We start from the raw sequence: 18,048 nt of genomic DNA on the forward strand, positions 1-18,048 counted from the left end.
ATATTATGATCTAGACATTTTACTGGTTTATCTTTAAGCATAAGTTCCATAAAATATATGAATAAAATTTTGCCTTTTATGAGGAAGGGATAAAGATAGAGCTTTTCCCATTTGAATAACTGACATATTGTACTGAAAACCCTTTCTTTTCTTCTTTACACCTTCATTTTTTGTCATAAGTCAAGTGCCCTGTGTGGAAGTTTGTTTTTGGAGAGTAATTTCTGATCCATTATTCTATTTTTCAACATTGAGAAAAAACCAAATAGTTGTAATTAATTTAACCTCATAATAAACCTTAATATCCACTATTGTAATCCTTCTCACTTTGTTAATCTTCAAGATTTCTTTGATTAATCTTGGCAATTTTCACTATCATATATAATTTAGAATGAGATTGTAAATTACAAGAAAAAAAAACCTGCTGGAATTTGGATTGGGATTTCTTTGAATTATAGATCTCTATTTTAGAATCTTTGACATCATTACAGGATAGAATCTTCCAGTATATTAACATAATGCACTTGTCTCAACTAATATTTTATAGGTTTTTTGTGTGTGTGTGTGTGTAGAGCTAATGCATAAACTTTGCTAGATTTATTCCTAAGCATTAGGTGGGTTTTAATGTTTTTGTAAATGTTACCATTCTAAAATTTTATTTTCTATTTTTTCATGAACATAGACTTGCACTTGATTTTTATACATTAACCCAATAGCTAAATCTGCTTATAAAATCTCATAATCATATTCTTATAAATTGTTTATATGTACAATAATATCACCTATAAATATTGACAGAATTAATTCTTGTTTTAAAATTTTTGTTTTTAATTAATTTATTTTCTGTTGTTTTATTTTCCTTCTCTTATTTAACTCGGTAGAATCTCTGGTACAGTACTGAATAAAAATAGTGAGAACAGATATACTTTCTTAAGAATTCAATTTTTTACCATTATGATGTTTGTTAAAGTTTATAATGATACAATTAACCAACATAAGGGAATTTTTATTTCTAGTTTTTAAGCAAATAAATATTGATAAATTGGAGTGAAGTTTTTTGGTGGTGTAGTGAGTTTACAATATCTCTTTCTGCTAGCAATTCTTAATTGATTATATTCAAGCTCATCAAAGTTTCCTGTGTGGTCGATGTTGTTTCTTGGGTTTTTTGGGTTTTATCTTGTTTAAGAAACTCTTTTCTATCCCAAGTCTGAAGATAAACTCCTGTATTTTAGCCTAACGACTTTATTATTTGTCTTTTTGAATTTAGAGAAAATTATTGATCTGAAAATAATTTTTAAATACATTGTGATGTGGAGTTAGGGATGATTTTTTCCTCCATGTGTATATATTATTGAGTTATCACCATTAATTAAAAAGAAAACCCTTTATTCACAACGCTGAAGGGTTATATGTATCAGGTAAATGTCTATTTTTGGTTTATTTCTTTATCCTTGTGCACATACAGGTAAGTATTAACTACTATACATTATCATAAGTTTTCATATTGGTAGCCTAAATCTTCTGGATTTTAATATTTCATTTAACTTATTTAATGCTTAAATGTTCATATTTTCTATTACTCTTCATTTTAAAGAATGTATTGGCATAAAGTTTTTTATAATATCTAATGTTTTTAATATCTAAGTGCTCTGAAATTATGTCCCTTTTTCTTTCTGGTATTGGTAGTTTGTGGTATTTTTTTTTCTCTTGGTCAATGTTGCAAGTTATCAATTTTTTTAGTGGGCCTTATATCTATTTTTAGATGTAACTATGCAAACCTTCAGTACTCAACTCACTTTAGGCTGTTGTCTAATTCAAGCACTCATGTCACACTTTTCCTTATTCTTTCAGTATTTTCTACAGTACTGACATATGGGATTAAGGAACGAGACTGTTGACAGATACAAATACTGGGGATGTACTGCCCCTAGGGAACTCTCAAATACAGGTGATGAAAGCCTTGAATGAATACATATTTTCAATCTTCTAGTCAACGATTCTGAGAAGCATTAATAAGTATAAACAGAATTGAGACTTACTTGAACATAGTGATGCTTAACTTGATAATTTACCCTTGATATTTATTTTTCTACTTTCTCTTTCAACGTCTGTTCCCTCATTTCTTCTTGCTTCCTGGGATAAACTCTCAAATACACTATCTTGCATAAGAGTTGTTGTTTTAAGATCTATTTTCAGTGGAACACAGACTAAGATATTAGTTTTTTCAAATAACCAACTTTTAAACTTTTAATTGTACTCTATTTAAAAAATTTCCCCAATTTCTATTGTTTTCTATCCTAGCAGCTTACTTTTATTTCTTTTTTATTAAATTAGCTGTTCCTATTTTATTTTTGAGACTGATGCTTAGGTCGCTGTCAGCTTTTCTTCTTTCTTAATATATAAACTTAGAATTGCAAATTTCCTAGCTAACATAAAGTGCATCTTACAAGTTGTGTTTTGCATCATTTTCTCATATTTAAATAAAAACATTTTATAATTTCCACAAAGATATTTTCTTTGATCTAAGGTAAGTTTAGAAGTGTGCTATTGAACTTCCAAGAACTTTCTAGTTATCTTCTGGTTATATATTTTAGCTTAATACTACTATAGTCAGACACCATACATTGTATTATTTGAGTCATATGAAATATATTTTTACTTGCTTTATTACCCCATTCCCAAGTTTAGTGTAATATTTCATTTGAATTTAAATAAATGTGCATTCTACCACTGTTGCTTACATTGTTATATGCATGTGAATTAGTAAAGTTTTGTTAGGTATAATGTGTCAAGTCTTCTATTTCCTTACTGATTTTTGTCTGATTTTTCTTTCAATTACAGAGAGAACTTTTTCATAATGTATAAATTCATAGATTTGTACATTTCTCTTCTTAATTCTGTCAACTTTTGAGTTGAGTTATTTTGACAACTTTATGGAGATGTGATTTATATACAATTAACTGCATATATTTAATATGTAAATTTGAGTTATATTGACAAATGTATATGCCTATGAAACCACCACCACAATCAAGATAATGAACAGATCCATTGTTCCCTAAAGATTCCTAGTGCTTCTTTGTAATCCATTTCTCTCACCCAATTCTGTGAGTCCCCGTATCATTCACAGGCAAACATTGAGCAACTTTCTGTCAAAATCAGTTAGCTTGAATTTCCTACAATTTTATATAAATTAAATCATACAGTATATACTATTTTTGCTAACTTCTTTGATTCAGCATGACTATTTTGAGATTTATCCATGTTGGCATGTGTGTAATAGATAATTCTTTTTTATTACTGAGTAGTATTCCACTGTATTTATATTCCACAGTTTGTTTATCCATTCATCTATTGATGGACATCTGAGCTGTTTCCAGTTTTAGACTATTACAAATAATTAGTTTGTAAATATTTGTGTAGAAGTCTTTGTCTTGATATATGCTATCATTTCTTTTGGGTTAAGTACTAAGGATTTGAATGGCTAGGTCGTACTGTGGGCATAGATTTGACTTTTAAAGAAATTGACAACTGAATTTAAAAGTGGCTGTCCCATTTTACATTCCCATCAGTAGCATGTGTACATTCTCATGCCTCCACATCTTCACCTTATACTAAATGTACAATAAATGTTAGGTTATGCATGCTAAGATGAAAAACTTAGGCATCTTTGAGTTTAGCTATTCTATTTCTGATCTGGCTAATGGAATTCTCATTGCCTTAAATATCTGCCCTTGCTTTGTCTGCCCAGTAATCCCTATTTACCTTTCATGATCAATTTCTGACCTACCCCGAAATGTATTTCACCTCCATCTTTGTGCAATGACTATTTGTTCTACATGTTCTGAAGTCCCTACATTCTTATATTTTAGTCTCTCTTAGTAGATTAGGTGTTTCCTGCAGGAAGAATCATGTATTATTTATCCCTAGCACCTGCCTCGGAGCTTGACACACATTAAGAGCTTAATATATTTTGGATTGTTAAATGAAATAGTAAACAGAATTTTATGAATCTATGCCTTCCTGATTATCTGTAAAAGCTTCCAAATGAACATTTCATACTAAATGCAGACACATGGAATTGCATTGATTACTTCTAAGACTTGAACCATTCAGAGTGCAATTAATGAAAATAAAATGAGATATCAAGATACTTCTGAGAACATGATTTGATTTAAAATTTAATCATCATTCATTCATGACTGTCATTGGAGTTTAATTTATTAGATACCATCTGCTGCCTAAACATCTTGGGAATATTTTTAAGGAATATCTTTCTGGAGAAAATGATAACCTTTTTTGTTTTCAACATCTTTATTGGAGTATAATTGCTTTACAATGTTGTATTAGTTTCTGCTGTATAACAAAGTGAATCAGCTATATGTATACATATATTTCCATATCCCCTCCCTCTTGCATCTCCCTCCCACCTGAAGTATCACCTCACACTGATCAGAATGGCCATCATCAAAAAATCTACAAACATTAAATTCTGGAGAGGGTGTGGAGAAAAGGGAACCCTCTTGTACTGTTGGTGGGAATGTAAATTGATACAGCCACTATGGAGAACAGTATGGAGGTTCCTTAAAAAACTGAAAATGATAATCTTGTGCCAACTTGTTTATCAGTTATCTGGTTGCTGGAATTTAAACCTTGTAACAACAAAAATTATAGTTGAGCGTATAAGGCCATAAATGAAAACTAAGTATGATAAGAACACGATGAAAATATAAATGGCTTTTTTGGGGCCAGATTCATTACTTCCTGTATTATAATGAGCTATGCAAGTATGAGACTAGGTTACATGGCAATAGAGTGATTCAGAAGGCAAACTTCATTCAGATAAGCGCTAGTTTGAGTGTTGGCTATACCTTTAAATGGCACCATGACCTTAGACAATTGGGAAACCATAGTTCTTTCATCATAATTAGTAGATAATAATAGCAATCTTGTAAATTGTGTGTATATGCACATTTATATACTTGGTTAATTTATCCATGGGTCACAAAATTTGAGTAAGATGGCCATTTAAGACTGAAAGTGTCCAAAATATGCCACCTCAAAATATGCCATTTTAGGCTTAGGATTATTTTGAGCTGAAAGCAATCGAGAATGAGCAGATTCAGGAAGAGTTCTCTACCTTTCCCTTTTCTGCCTAAAAGCAAGGAATAGATTTCCTTTGTGAAGGCAGCACAATTTTCCCCTGTGGAAGTGTCCCTCTCTCCCTTATCTGGAGGAAGAGATTGACTCATCACAGAACAGAGAGTTGGAACAAGATGAGTATGCATCAACAACAAACCGTACTGAAATAACTCTTAACTTCCATTGGTTTCCTCATAAGATTCCTAGTCAGTTCACCAGTTTTTGTTCTTTGAAGCCCAAATCCCTTTTCCTTTTTTAAGATGGTCTATAGGTTAGCAAGTCTAACCACTTTTTTGAGTTTCACTTCTCTGTGAACTCCCATGCCTGTGAATATTAACAAAAATTGTATGCCTTTTCTCCTGTTAATCTCTCTTTTGTTTGTTTAATTCACATGCTCCCAGACAATGAGCCTAAGAGGGCAGAGGATAAGTTTTTCATTCCCAACAGAACCCTTAGATGCTAGACATTTTTACTTTAAAAATGGGTATCTCTACAAAGAATAAAATTCTTTTAAAAAATTTTCCAGAAAAGTTAATGGAAAAAAAAGTTTAAAAAATTGATTCTTCAAGAGTTACCTAGGTCCCAAATATTTCTAATTACTAGGAGCTATTCATTTTTGCACCCTCTATGGGTCCGAACAGTTTTGCTGTAGAGCAGACACGCTGTGCTTGATAAATGTATTAATATTTGCAATGCCCCTGTGTTCTCTTTTAACTACAAATTCTTTATTATTTTTAAGCAATTTTATTAGTTTCCTAAGGCTGCCATAACAAATCACCACAAACTTAGTAATTTAAAACAATGGAAATTTGTTCTCTAACAGTTCTGGTGGCTGTACTCCCACTAGAAGCTCTAGGATGGATTTCTTTTCCTGCCTTTTCCAGCTTCAAGTGTCTCTGTAGGTTCGTTGGCTCGTGGCTGCAAAACTCCAATCTTGACTTCCTTCTTCACATGGCCTTCTCCTCTGTGTATATTTTTCTTTGTATGTCTCTTATAAGGACACTTGGGTTTGGTGGATAAGCCAGGATGATCTCACCTTGAGATCTTTAAATTAAATGCATTTGCCAAAAGTTTTTTTTTTCCCCCAAATAGGGTCACATTCATAGGTTCTGGGAATTACAATATTTATATATTTTGGGGGGGGGCACCATTCAACCCACTGTACCAGTGATGGATGACTTAACTTGTTATCAAGTAGTTTTCCTAAACTTGATGCTGTACACATCTTAATTTTTCAAATATATTTTTGCCTTTTCTCTTATTCTCCATCTTGGTCATTTCTGACAGCAGGCATAGATCTGTTTATGTGTTCCAACAAAACTACTACTACTACTGGCTGATACCCAATGAGAGCATACGCTATCCCAGACAATGAGCTAAATACATCACACCCATTATCTCATTACATCTTTTTAAGAAACCAGAAATATACCCACTTCACAGTTGTAGGGACTTATGCTGAGATATTTAGAGGGATTTTGTGACAAATTTGAGGTCTCAGTCAGTAAGAGACAGAACTGAAATAATGGAGCCCACTGTTTTGTTTACAGAGTTTTCTCAACCACTATGCTGTATTCCTGTATTCCTTCTTTGCACTTCATTTTGAATTATCTTGAAAGGGGCTGGTCTGTGCTTTTCTGCATTTATGTTGGATCTGTACACCATATACTAGTTTTTCTCTTGCGCTGGTTCAGAAGCTGCTGTTTCTTTGCTGTATATTCTCTATATTGTTCTGTGGTTGATTTGTAACTGCATCTGCTATAAAGTGAGTTTCTTTTTCACTTAGGAAAAATCCAGCTTTACCTTTCATTTGTTAGAGCTTATGTTCCACCAAGGCCTTATTCTGTGCTGGGGCTTATTTCCTGGGCTCTATTTATCACCCACCTATGACAGGTTTCTCTACTTCTTTGTTGTACTCCTTGCAGCTTTTTAGAATTCCCAGTTTCCTAGGGAAAGCGTCACATCTTCTAAAGCAGGGGTATCTGAACACTTTTGATCATTTAACATATCTGAAAGACAATTATTAGTTAATGCCTCTATATATGAGTGTGTGTGTGTGTGTGTGTGTGTGTGTGTGTGCATTCATATACGCTGTATATATAATGTATTGATAGGCTATGAACATTATAAATCGTGCACAAAAAGAAATTATGAAATTAAAATCAAGTAAAAATAAGATTTTCCAGTATTTTGCCATTCGTCCTAATGCATGGGCTGATACAAGCACTATGATTTTTACCTTGAGGTTCAGTATTTAAATGAGCACCACAACTCACTACATGCCCAGAGGTGATTCTGGTCTCTGACCAGCTCGTCTCATGGCAGTACTGGCCTCAACCTGACTGTTATACTCTTATCACTTGAATATCAGAATCTCTTTGATTTGTGCCTATGCTCACCCATAAAGGGGCTTTACATCTGTATCTGCCCTGTAATACAGAGAGCATTAAGCAATTTTCGGACTGGTGCTACTAAAATACTCCCCACTTCCCAAACCCACAAAAAACAAAATCTTTCTTTATTTTTTTTTCTGAATTATTTTCTTCAAAAGTTATGGAACAAGAGTTAAAACTAGTGTTTGACATGAGCCTTCAGAAGCTTATTATCACACAGTTACTGGTAGAACATGTTTTTTTAACCATATTAAAATTATGTAACTTTTCTAATTCCCTTGGCATATAACCACATAGCTGGTGCCTCCCAGGGGGGAACCCATGTTAACGCTCACGGAATATAAACTTCTGTTTTAACCGGTTCCTATGAGAAGTCTCATTTGATTCTACTTCAGATGAAGGCATTTCTAACCTGCTTTCTGAAACTGATTTTGTGAAAATGAAGACCTTGTGTAAACTGCTTAAAGCTAATCCTAATACTGAATCAAGTAAGCACACAATAAAAGGTAGAGAAAAGTCACTTTTCAGTAGCTATTGATCTAACCAAATCCGGTCATCCATATTAAATATAGGTCTTTAAATCTTTCTTCATTAACATTTGTAATGACAAGGTGGAGCTGGAGTAATTATCTCAATGATTTTATGGTAGTATTTTTGGAACCTGTGAAAATAATTTATCAGAAGGAAGAACGGTGCCATTTTGTGAGCTGTTCCTGTATCAACCATTTACTCATCTTTTAATATGAATTTAAAACAAATTCATTGTTAGTTTGTATGTGATAAATCTTCATGCATTTTGAAATGTGTTACTATAAAAATCTCTCTACTTTCTTATTGTTGGTTCACAGTAGCCATTGGCCCAACTGTGGCAATCATTTCTTCTAACTGTCCTCACCCCCTGGTTTCTCTAAACCTCTTAACTATATGATGGGGACATTTTTGTGACTTCCATTGAGAACACATAACACATTTATCAACCCTAAGCAGAATATTTTATTTTATTTTTTTATTTTTTTAACATCTTTATTGGAGTATAATTGCTTTACAATGGTGTGTTAGTTTCTGCTTTATAACAAAGTGAATCAGTTATACATATACATATGTTCCCATATCTCTTCCCTCTTGTATCTCCCTCCCTCCTGCCCTCCCTATCCCACACCTCTAGGTGATCACAAAGCACAGAGCTCATCTCCCTGTGCTATGTGGTTGCTTCCCACTAGCTATCTATTTTACATTTGGTAGTGTATATATGTCCATGCCACTCTCTCTCTTTGTCACATCTCACCCTTCCCCCTCCCCATAGCCTCAAGTCCATTCTCTAGTAGGTCTGTGTCTTTATTCCCGTCTTGCCACTAGGTTCTTCATGGCCTTTTTTTTTTTTTCCCTTAGATTCCATATATATGTGTTAGCATACTGTATTTGTTTTTCTCTTTCTGACTTACTTCACTCTGTATGACAGACTCTAGGTCCACCCACCTCACTACAAATACCTCCATTTAGTTTCTTTTTATGGCTGAGTAATATTCCATTGTATATATGTGCCACATATTCTTTATCCATTCATCCGATGATGGACACTTAGGTTGCTTCCATGTCCTGGCTATTGTAAACAGAGCTGCAATGACTATTGTGGTACATGACTCTCTTTGAATTATGGTTTTCTCAGGGTGTATGCCCAGTAGTGGGATTGCTGGGTCGTATAGTAGTTCTATTTTTAGTTTTTTAAGGAACTTTCATACTATTCTCCATAGTGGCTGTATCAATTTACATTCCCACCAACAGTGCAAGAGGGTTCCCTTTTCTCCACACCCTCTCCAGCATTTATTGTTTCTAGATTTTTTGATGATGGCCATTCTAACTGGTGTGAGATGATATCTCATTGTAGTTTTGATTTGCATTTCTCTCATGACTAATGATGTTGAGCATTCTTTCATGGGTTTGTTGGAAATCTGTATATCTTCTTTGGAGAAATGTCTATTTAGGTCTTCTGCCCATTTTTGGATTGGGTTGTTTGTTTTTCTGTTATTGAGTTGAATGAGCTGCTTGTAAATTTTGGAGATTAATCCTTTGTCCTTTGCTTCATTTGCAAATATTTTCTCCCATTCTGAGGATTGTCTTTTGGTCTTGTTTATGGTTTCCTTTGTTGTGCAAAAGCTTTTAAGTTTCATTAGGTCCCATTTGTTTATTTGTGTTTTTATTTCCATTTCTCTAGGATCTGGGTCAAAAAGGATCTTGCTGTGATTTATGTCATAGAGTGTTCTGCCTATGTTTTCCTCTAAGAGTTTGATAGCGTCTGGACTTACATTTAGGTCTTTAATCCATTTTGAGTTTATTTTTGTGTATGGTGTTAGGGAGTGTTCTAACGTCATACTTTTCAGACTATACTACAAAGCTACAGTAATCAAGACAGTATGGTACTGGCACAAAAACAGAAACATAGATCAATGGAACAAGATAGAAAGCCCAGAGATAAACCCACACACATATGGTCACCTTATCTTTGATAAAGGAGGCAAGCGTATACAGTGGAGAAAAGACAACCTCTTCAATAAGTGGTGCTGGGAAAATTGGACAGGTACATGTAAGCAGAATATTTTAAAAATGAAGTTTACCTAGTGTGAAGTTATAGGACTTGGGTTTTAGTCCAAGATCTGACATTCACCAGTTGCCAAAGGAAAAAGCTATTGATTTCTCCTCAGATGGTTCTTGACTGTTTAATAGCCATCAGGCTCCTTTTACCTCTGTTCATCAATGTTGAGGTAGGAAAGCCCTCTGTCATATACACTTCATTGGAGATACACACAATTTTATTACAGATGATTTAAAAAGTGAGTAACTGCACAAATCTGGCAAGAAGAATATTTTATAAAATAGATACAAACTCATCAAACTGTCTTTTTATATTTTATGCTACATGAATTGATCTGTCCATGCAATTATTCATAGAAATATGATTTATGTGTACAGAATCAGTTACAGACTTGAACATATTTTTTCCTACTTCTTGGATTTAAGATTACCATATCAGATACTCCCTGGTTTGTATATTTTGGCATCACTGAATAAACATAATTTATGTTTATGTCTTGAGTAGTTCATATCAAAATTTTTATATGCCAAATTTCTTGACATCATTTCTAATATTTCATAATTCGGTGGCAGATAGAGTCAGTGACAGAGCTCAGTATTACATTAAACAAAACATGATATTTCCCATGACTGATTTGTTTTCTCTTTACTTATAAGATTTAAATATTTTTAATAAGGAGTTATGTTTTTCCAGACATAAGATTTGAGAACTACAAAATACATGTTAATATCTCCAGTTACAGAGTTAACTTTTCCAAATACTTATACCCGACTACATAAGTCTGATTCTTTGTTAAGACTATTATCTATATTTACCGTTCTATCTATCTATCTGTTTATCTATCATCTATCTATCTATCATCTATTTTTCTATAATCTATTATCTCTCTGTCTAATCTATACCAATCATCTATCACCTTCTAATAAAAAGAACAGGAGGCAATTACTTTCCTGTAGATCAGTTTAATTAGTCAGAATAACTTAAAAGAGATTTTATAACATTTAATTACTTTAGTCTCTATATTATTATTTAAGTTTTAATGGGAAACAAATATTTAATCCTTTAAAAGTTATGGTTTTACTGTATTTAATACTAAGAATTAAAGTTCTTTTCTTTTCATTTTCTCTAGCCAGACCAAATATATTTCTGCTTTTTCCTGCCTGAAATGGATTTACTAAATCTAGGACTTTTCTGTACTCTGAGTAGTACCATGTCTTAAAAAAAACACAAAACAAAGCAAACGGTATTTTTCTGAACTTCAGTTAAGCCAAAGATATTTTACATTTTACGACAACTTAATATTTCATTAAGAGCTAAACTCATGAATTCCTTCTTGCTGAGGAATGGGGAGAAATGTTGATATTTAAAGTCAGGAAACCTATTTTTTAACATTGATCCTATCACTAAATGAGTGGTGAAAGACCTTCATGTCTTAGCAATACTGTTTTAATCTTCCAGAGAAAAAATTTTTTTGACTAATACTGTTTTAAAATCTAATATTTATTAGGTTTTTATTATTTATGTACAGACACTCATCTAAGTGAAATGATACATTATTAACTTATTGAATGCTCACAGGAACCCTATTAGATAGCTACCTCTTATGACATGATTGAGGAAGTTGAGGGTTGGAGATATCACATGATCTGCCTTAGACCTCAGAACTGGTAAGACTTATGCTTCAACACTCATGTGCCAGGACATACATGCTACTTTCTCATAAACCAAAGACTGAAAAATCTGTAAACCATGTTCTAGTTTTAAAATTTAAAAAAAAAGTGGATCTCAAACACATATAAGGATTTATTGCTTAGCAGGTTTCAAGCTTTGTACATTAGCAATTTTGACTGATAGCATGAATCACTTAACTCCAGCCCACAGGCCAAATGTCACCTGTGGTCTATTTTTGTATGACTCATACACTAAGAACATTTGTGTTTTTTTTTTACATTTTTCAATGCTTAGAAAAAAATAAAAAGAAGAATATTTCTTGACAAGTAAAAAATATCTGAAATGCCAATATGTGTGTCCATAAATAGTTTTGTTGGAACACAGCCATTCCTGTTAGTTTACATATTGTCTGTGGCTATTTTCACACTACAATGGCTGGTTTAATATTTTCAAAGGAGATATTTGGCCCACAAAGTGAAAAAATATTTACTATCTTGTGTTTTAAGCAAAAGTTACTCATCCTCAGTCTATTTTACTCACCAGAAAAAAGTTGTTTATATTGAATCAATCATATTAAATGAATAAGTTTTTATTGTGTTCATATATAATATTTATAGTCAAAGGACACTGAAGGATATACAATATAAAGCAAGTACCTGGACATTGAATTATGCTACAAAACCAATACAGATGAAACAAATGAGAACAGTTAAGAAACTAAAATATAAGTATTGATTTTATGGGCAATGACATTTCAAAGAAAGTCTCAGACAATCTTAGAATATTTGAAGAAATATCCTTCATGCAGAGGAAACAGTTGTGGTTTTAAGGCTGAATATCTTTTAAATAGAGGTAGGGAGTAGGGGTTACTTCAGGTTATAGCAGCAAACTCATGAAAAGACAAAGATGTGATGACTAGTATATAACAAAACATGGATAGAGGTTGGACTCTGGTGAAGAGACCATGATGGATGATGTGCCTAAATTTAAAGTTGTCCGGCTCATGAGGCTGTGGTTCCATTGCTCCCTGCCCCGCCCCAACAAAAGTCTGTCTTTTAAAATCTCACTACCAAATAGATAATTCTACCAAAGACAATTATATCATTATAGATATATTTGTCATTAAATATATGAGAATTATGACCTTCCCTCAGTCTTCAACATTGCCAGATCATCTGTTACATGTTTCTGGAAAGTTCCCCATCTTACTAACTTCAACAACTATTTTACAACTTCTTTGTTATTAAAATTCATAATTTCAATGCTGTCTCTTTCACATTTACAAGATTATTCTGCTTTCCTTTTTATAGGAAAAGGAAGTCTATAAGGAAGAAATTTCTTCAACTTTCTCCCCATCTCTCACACAAATATCTGCACCAGAACCTTGGCATGCCTCCTTCCTGCCAGTCTCAAAAGAAAGCATCCTCTTTTCCAAATGCAATCCACTTACCTGACATGGGACCCTGCCCTTTCCCTGGAGATTTGGCTCAACTGCATGTACCTTCAATCTACCTACTGATGTCTTCCCTCAGCATACAAATACACACAGCAAAACATACACCGTAATCACTGACCTTCCATAAAACTTGTACTTCGATCTTTCCTTATTCCTCATATTCTATCTGAGCAATTTTATTTTGTGTCTTAGACTCTCATTTATTGGAGCTGTTTCCCGAAATCCCCCTCATTCTCCCCCATCCTTATTTGGGCTTCTCACACTTTAAAGTCTAAGTTTAAAATTTAATCTAATAATTCTTTAATTCTTCCAACTTGTAACCCTTCCCTGTTCTCTATTTCACAGAAGAAAAACACCATTTCTCTTGTTTCAAGAAACGGGAAACCTCAATTTTCTTCCAAATATCTGCTTTAAGCCTTCATATTAATAATTTCTGTAGTTTAGATTTCACATTGCTCTCAATAATGGATAAAATAGGTTTAAAGGCGTCTAGATTAACTGGGTTATGTTCAGAGAAAAAGCAAGCTTGATGAGAAGGAAATTTAATATGTTAAATTTACAATGAATATGAAAGACTCTGGAATATTAAACTAGAGTAGAGAAAGAGCTGCTTTCCAAATATTTGAAAATGCTCATGTGGGAGAGGATATGCATTTTGATTTGATCTTAAGACCCAGTGGTTGAAGAAAGTGTGTCCTGAGATGAAATGATTGCCTGAAGATTCACTGACTTCACCATAGTGGGAAGTGATCAGTCATATCATAGGTGGACACTTAGTGGGGATGGTATAGAGTTTAGTTATTAGAAGAATGGTTGGATTAGATGAAACTTAAAATCCACCCCAATCCTATTTTTGTGTAATGTTGAAGACATATCAGTATTGACTTAATGAATTTTAAAATTTCCTAAGGGTGATGTTTATGCTGCAATTATAATTAATTTATGTACTTTAAAACAGAATTTGAGAGAGTTTAGTGCTTTAAAAAGTGAAGTGTGTCTTTCTTTCAATATAGAGGCTTTGATAAATGCAATGAGTTGCCATGACATGCAATATCACATCCAAATTTTAATGTCAAAATTTGATCTATTGCAAAGCCACGTGAATTGTTATTCAGAGAAATGGAAAATATATTTTAAAATGTCCCTATAAATCTGTTTCCCAGATTGTAGTTTACATCAGCCTTTAAACATTTAGAGTGATGGAAAGTAAACATCATAAAATGGCCCCAAATTATACTGAATCTATAAGAAGAATCCTTCAGAGTGTAACATTGACTAGACACCTTTTCATAGCACTATTGATTTTGTGCTGAGGTTAAACATTAAAAATACTATTTTGGCAATATTTTCACATTAATAAATAATTTTCTCAGAGGGAACAACACTTAATAATGAAAAGTAAATGACAAAATAATTTTCAAAATCAGAAGACAGTTTAAAAAGAATGTAACGAAAAAAAATATAGCCATATAACATGAAAGCTGCCTCAAAATAATTTGTTGTTCAAAGTTCTCCCCAGAAAGAAATTTTAATTAGAACTAATTTCATTAAAAATGGAAACTGATTAAGATTATTTTGAAAACTTGCCCAGGATCATTATTAGTAAATCTGTATAGAATTCTATACATCATCTGACTCAGCCTGATAGAATTTCAAATTAAAAAAAAAAAAGATTATACTGCATATAAAAAAGGGAGGATTTTATGCTTCAAAATAGTATTATGTGGGAAGTAGAAAACATTTTTATATTAGTCAAAAATATTTAAGTGATACCTAGGAGAGTAAAGTTAAAAAATATGAATACATATTTGTCTTTTACTCAAATGAGCTGAATGGCCACTTCAAAGTAGATATCACTGTGTTCTGAGAATTTTGTTCCATTTTTTAAAATGTGAATATGGGTTAATAAACGTTCTTTTCTACAGTCTTGGTAAGAGATTTGGCTCCCCTTGAGTCATCATTTGTTTAGCGATGAATGCCATGGGGTCTCTAACTTCCCAGGCATGTACACTTACCAAGTTCTTTCCAGTGACTCACATTGAATACCGAACTCACAATATTCCAGAGAAAACTATATATCTCTGGATGGTAGAAGCATGCTATTCAATTTTTAGAGTATTAACAATAAACAAACTGAAACACCATTAACCAGATGCATGACCATCTCTTCTATAGATAACACAGATCAAAAGAACAACTTGAGTGTCGGTAGCTCTTGAATAGGGGATGCTAGTATCTCATGGACAACCACTTTCTCCCCCACATGCAGAAAAGCCATTGCGGCTACAGAATTCTTTCAAGATACTGTACTGATAATCTCTATTATTTTATTGGAGTTAATCCAAAAGATGAAATCCACTACCTATCTCAGCTCTAAAAGTTGCGATTTCAGTGCAACCTAAAAGACTAGATAATGAAATCTGTAAATAGGCAAAGTTTTCTTAGGAGATAGCACTGCTGTTACACTTTTATATGTTTACGTTAATTATCATATTTTTCAATTTGAATAGACTTAATTAAGACACAAATACTGGGGAGGAGAAATTATTAGTTTTGTACTTTTTGGTGGTAGTGACATGCTGCTGACAAAAGCTTAGTGTTGAGCACAAGGAAGAGCTTACTTATAGCTCAGTAGGTGGAATAATAATAGTAATTTATGCTAAGTCCCCATGTAATCCCAGTATCACACCATTATGGATGTCTAAGAACAGTATAGACTGGGAAGAAAATATATGTGAAGAAAAATATAATGGATATTTGACGTAAATAAGATACTCAAAGAAACATTTTTTGTATCCAAAGGTTACACTTCAGAAAATAGTTGTAAAATAAAAAATATTATTTTCTTCTCTCAAAAATTCTTTTGAGTCCAATAGAACTTATTAAAATTTGGAGTAAACTTTTCATGTTGATGTCCATGAATTTTCAAGTTCTTATGTCCAGTGTGTGGAAATGGCCAATTGCAAATGTCTCCTTGGCATAATAAATTTAGTTCATTAGATGGAAACTCTAAACTAAAAAAAAAATCTATCGGGTCCCATAGTCTCTATAAATGTGCCCTTCACTCGCCGCTAAAATATAACTGCCTTTGGAATAAAACACTGTAATATACTTTGCTACTTTCAACATTAACTAGAGATTTCAGCCAAGGAACTGAGAGTCTCTTTTAAGTATTTTACCTACAGTCTACTGACAATTTTAAAATTCTGTGTAACGTACTAAAGTAGTCAATGGATATTCAAGACATCACATACACAAAGCTTATTTGCCTACAGCAAAAATGTGTTTTTACTATAGATAGCAAATACTTTTATGGTTCATATTTCATTCAAGATCATACAGAAGCATCCTGCTTACTAAGTGAGACATCTAGGTATCATTTATCACCAAGATTTTTATTGGCTTGGATTGAGATGCAACTGACATACAAATAGATTTCATGTATTTAAATGTCAATGAGAAGGTATTCTACAGATTTTTACCCCTGTAAAACTACCTGCAATATCAAAATAATTAATATATAATACCCATCACCTGGAGAAGTTTCCATGTACCACTAAATAATCCTTCATTCTTGCCTACCTACATTCCATGCCCCTCCTCGACCTCCACCCATCATTGGTGAGCTTTTTGCCACTATGGATTAGTTTTAATTTTCTGTAGTTTTTTTTAAAAAATAAATTTATTATATTTATTTATTTATTTTTGGCTGCGTTGGGTCTTCGTTGCTGCGTGTGGGCTTGTCTCTAGTTGTGGCGAGCGGGGGCTACTCTTCATTGCAGTTCGTGGGCTTCTCATTGCAGTGGCTTCTCTTGTGGAGCACAGGCTCTAGGCACCCGGGCTCCAGTAGTTGTGGCTCACGGGCTCTAGAGCGCAGGCTCAGCAGTTGTGGCGCATGGGCTTAGTTGCTCCGCAGCACGTGGGATCTTCACGGACCAGGGCTCGAACCCGTGTCCCCTGCATTGGCAGGCGGATTCTTAACCACTGTGCCACCAGAGAAGTCCCTAATTTTCTATAGTTTTTATACAAATGTAACCAAACAGTATACACTCTTTTTTTGGTCTGGCTTCTTTCACTCAGTATAATTATTTGAGATACATTCATGTTGTAGTATGTTATAATAATTCCTGTTTTTATGTGTAGTATTTCCTTGCATGATTATATTACAATATGTTTACCTTTCACTTGTTGATAGAAAGTTTAGTTGTTTCCATTTTGGGCTATTATAAATGATGGTGCTATGAACATCCGTGTACAAGTCTTTGTACAGCATACGCTTTCATTTCTGTCAGGTAAATGCTGAGGAGTGGAATGGCTGCACTATATGCACTACATGCACTCAGCTTCCTGTGACCATCCACACTGCATGGCTCTTGGTCACCTTCTCCCATTTTCAAAGTCACCAAAGACAGGTGTAGTCCCTTTCATGCTTTGAATCACTCCAGCTTCTTCCATTGCTACACTGGCCTCATACAGATAATCCAGGGCAATCTCAATAAAGTATGTGACCTCCATTTCATCTGCGGAGATCCTTTGTCACCTAACACAACAGATTCTTAGATTCCAGGGATTAGGGCATGAACATCTTTGTAGAAATGGGAGGGGTGAGGGGTATTATTTTGTTTGCCACACACAGTTAACAGAATAGACTTTAAATGATTTTACTTTTGTTTGGGCATCTATAACTACAGAAACAGAAGTAACTAGCCAATTCTTTCATACAAGCAGCTTGATGTACTGATGAGCAAAGAAGAAAACAATGTCACATGAACAATCAGATCACCCGGAAGTCAAGGTGA

The 18,048-nt window shown here is 33.4% G+C and overlaps 1 long non-coding RNA gene across 1 annotated transcript in view; it reads left to right on the top strand.

Annotated features, from left to right (window-relative positions):
• LOC309660156 overlaps positions 1-18,048 on the top strand; it is a 259,442-nt gene that overhangs the window by 191,569 nt on the left and 49,825 nt on the right. The gene's annotated exons all lie outside the window — the stretch shown is intronic.

Source organism: Balaenoptera physalus (genome assembly GCF_965194825.1).
Source record: "Balaenoptera physalus genome assembly, chromosome: 4".
Classification (NCBI taxonomy): domain Eukaryota; kingdom Metazoa; phylum Chordata; class Mammalia; order Artiodactyla; family Balaenopteridae; genus Balaenoptera; species Balaenoptera physalus.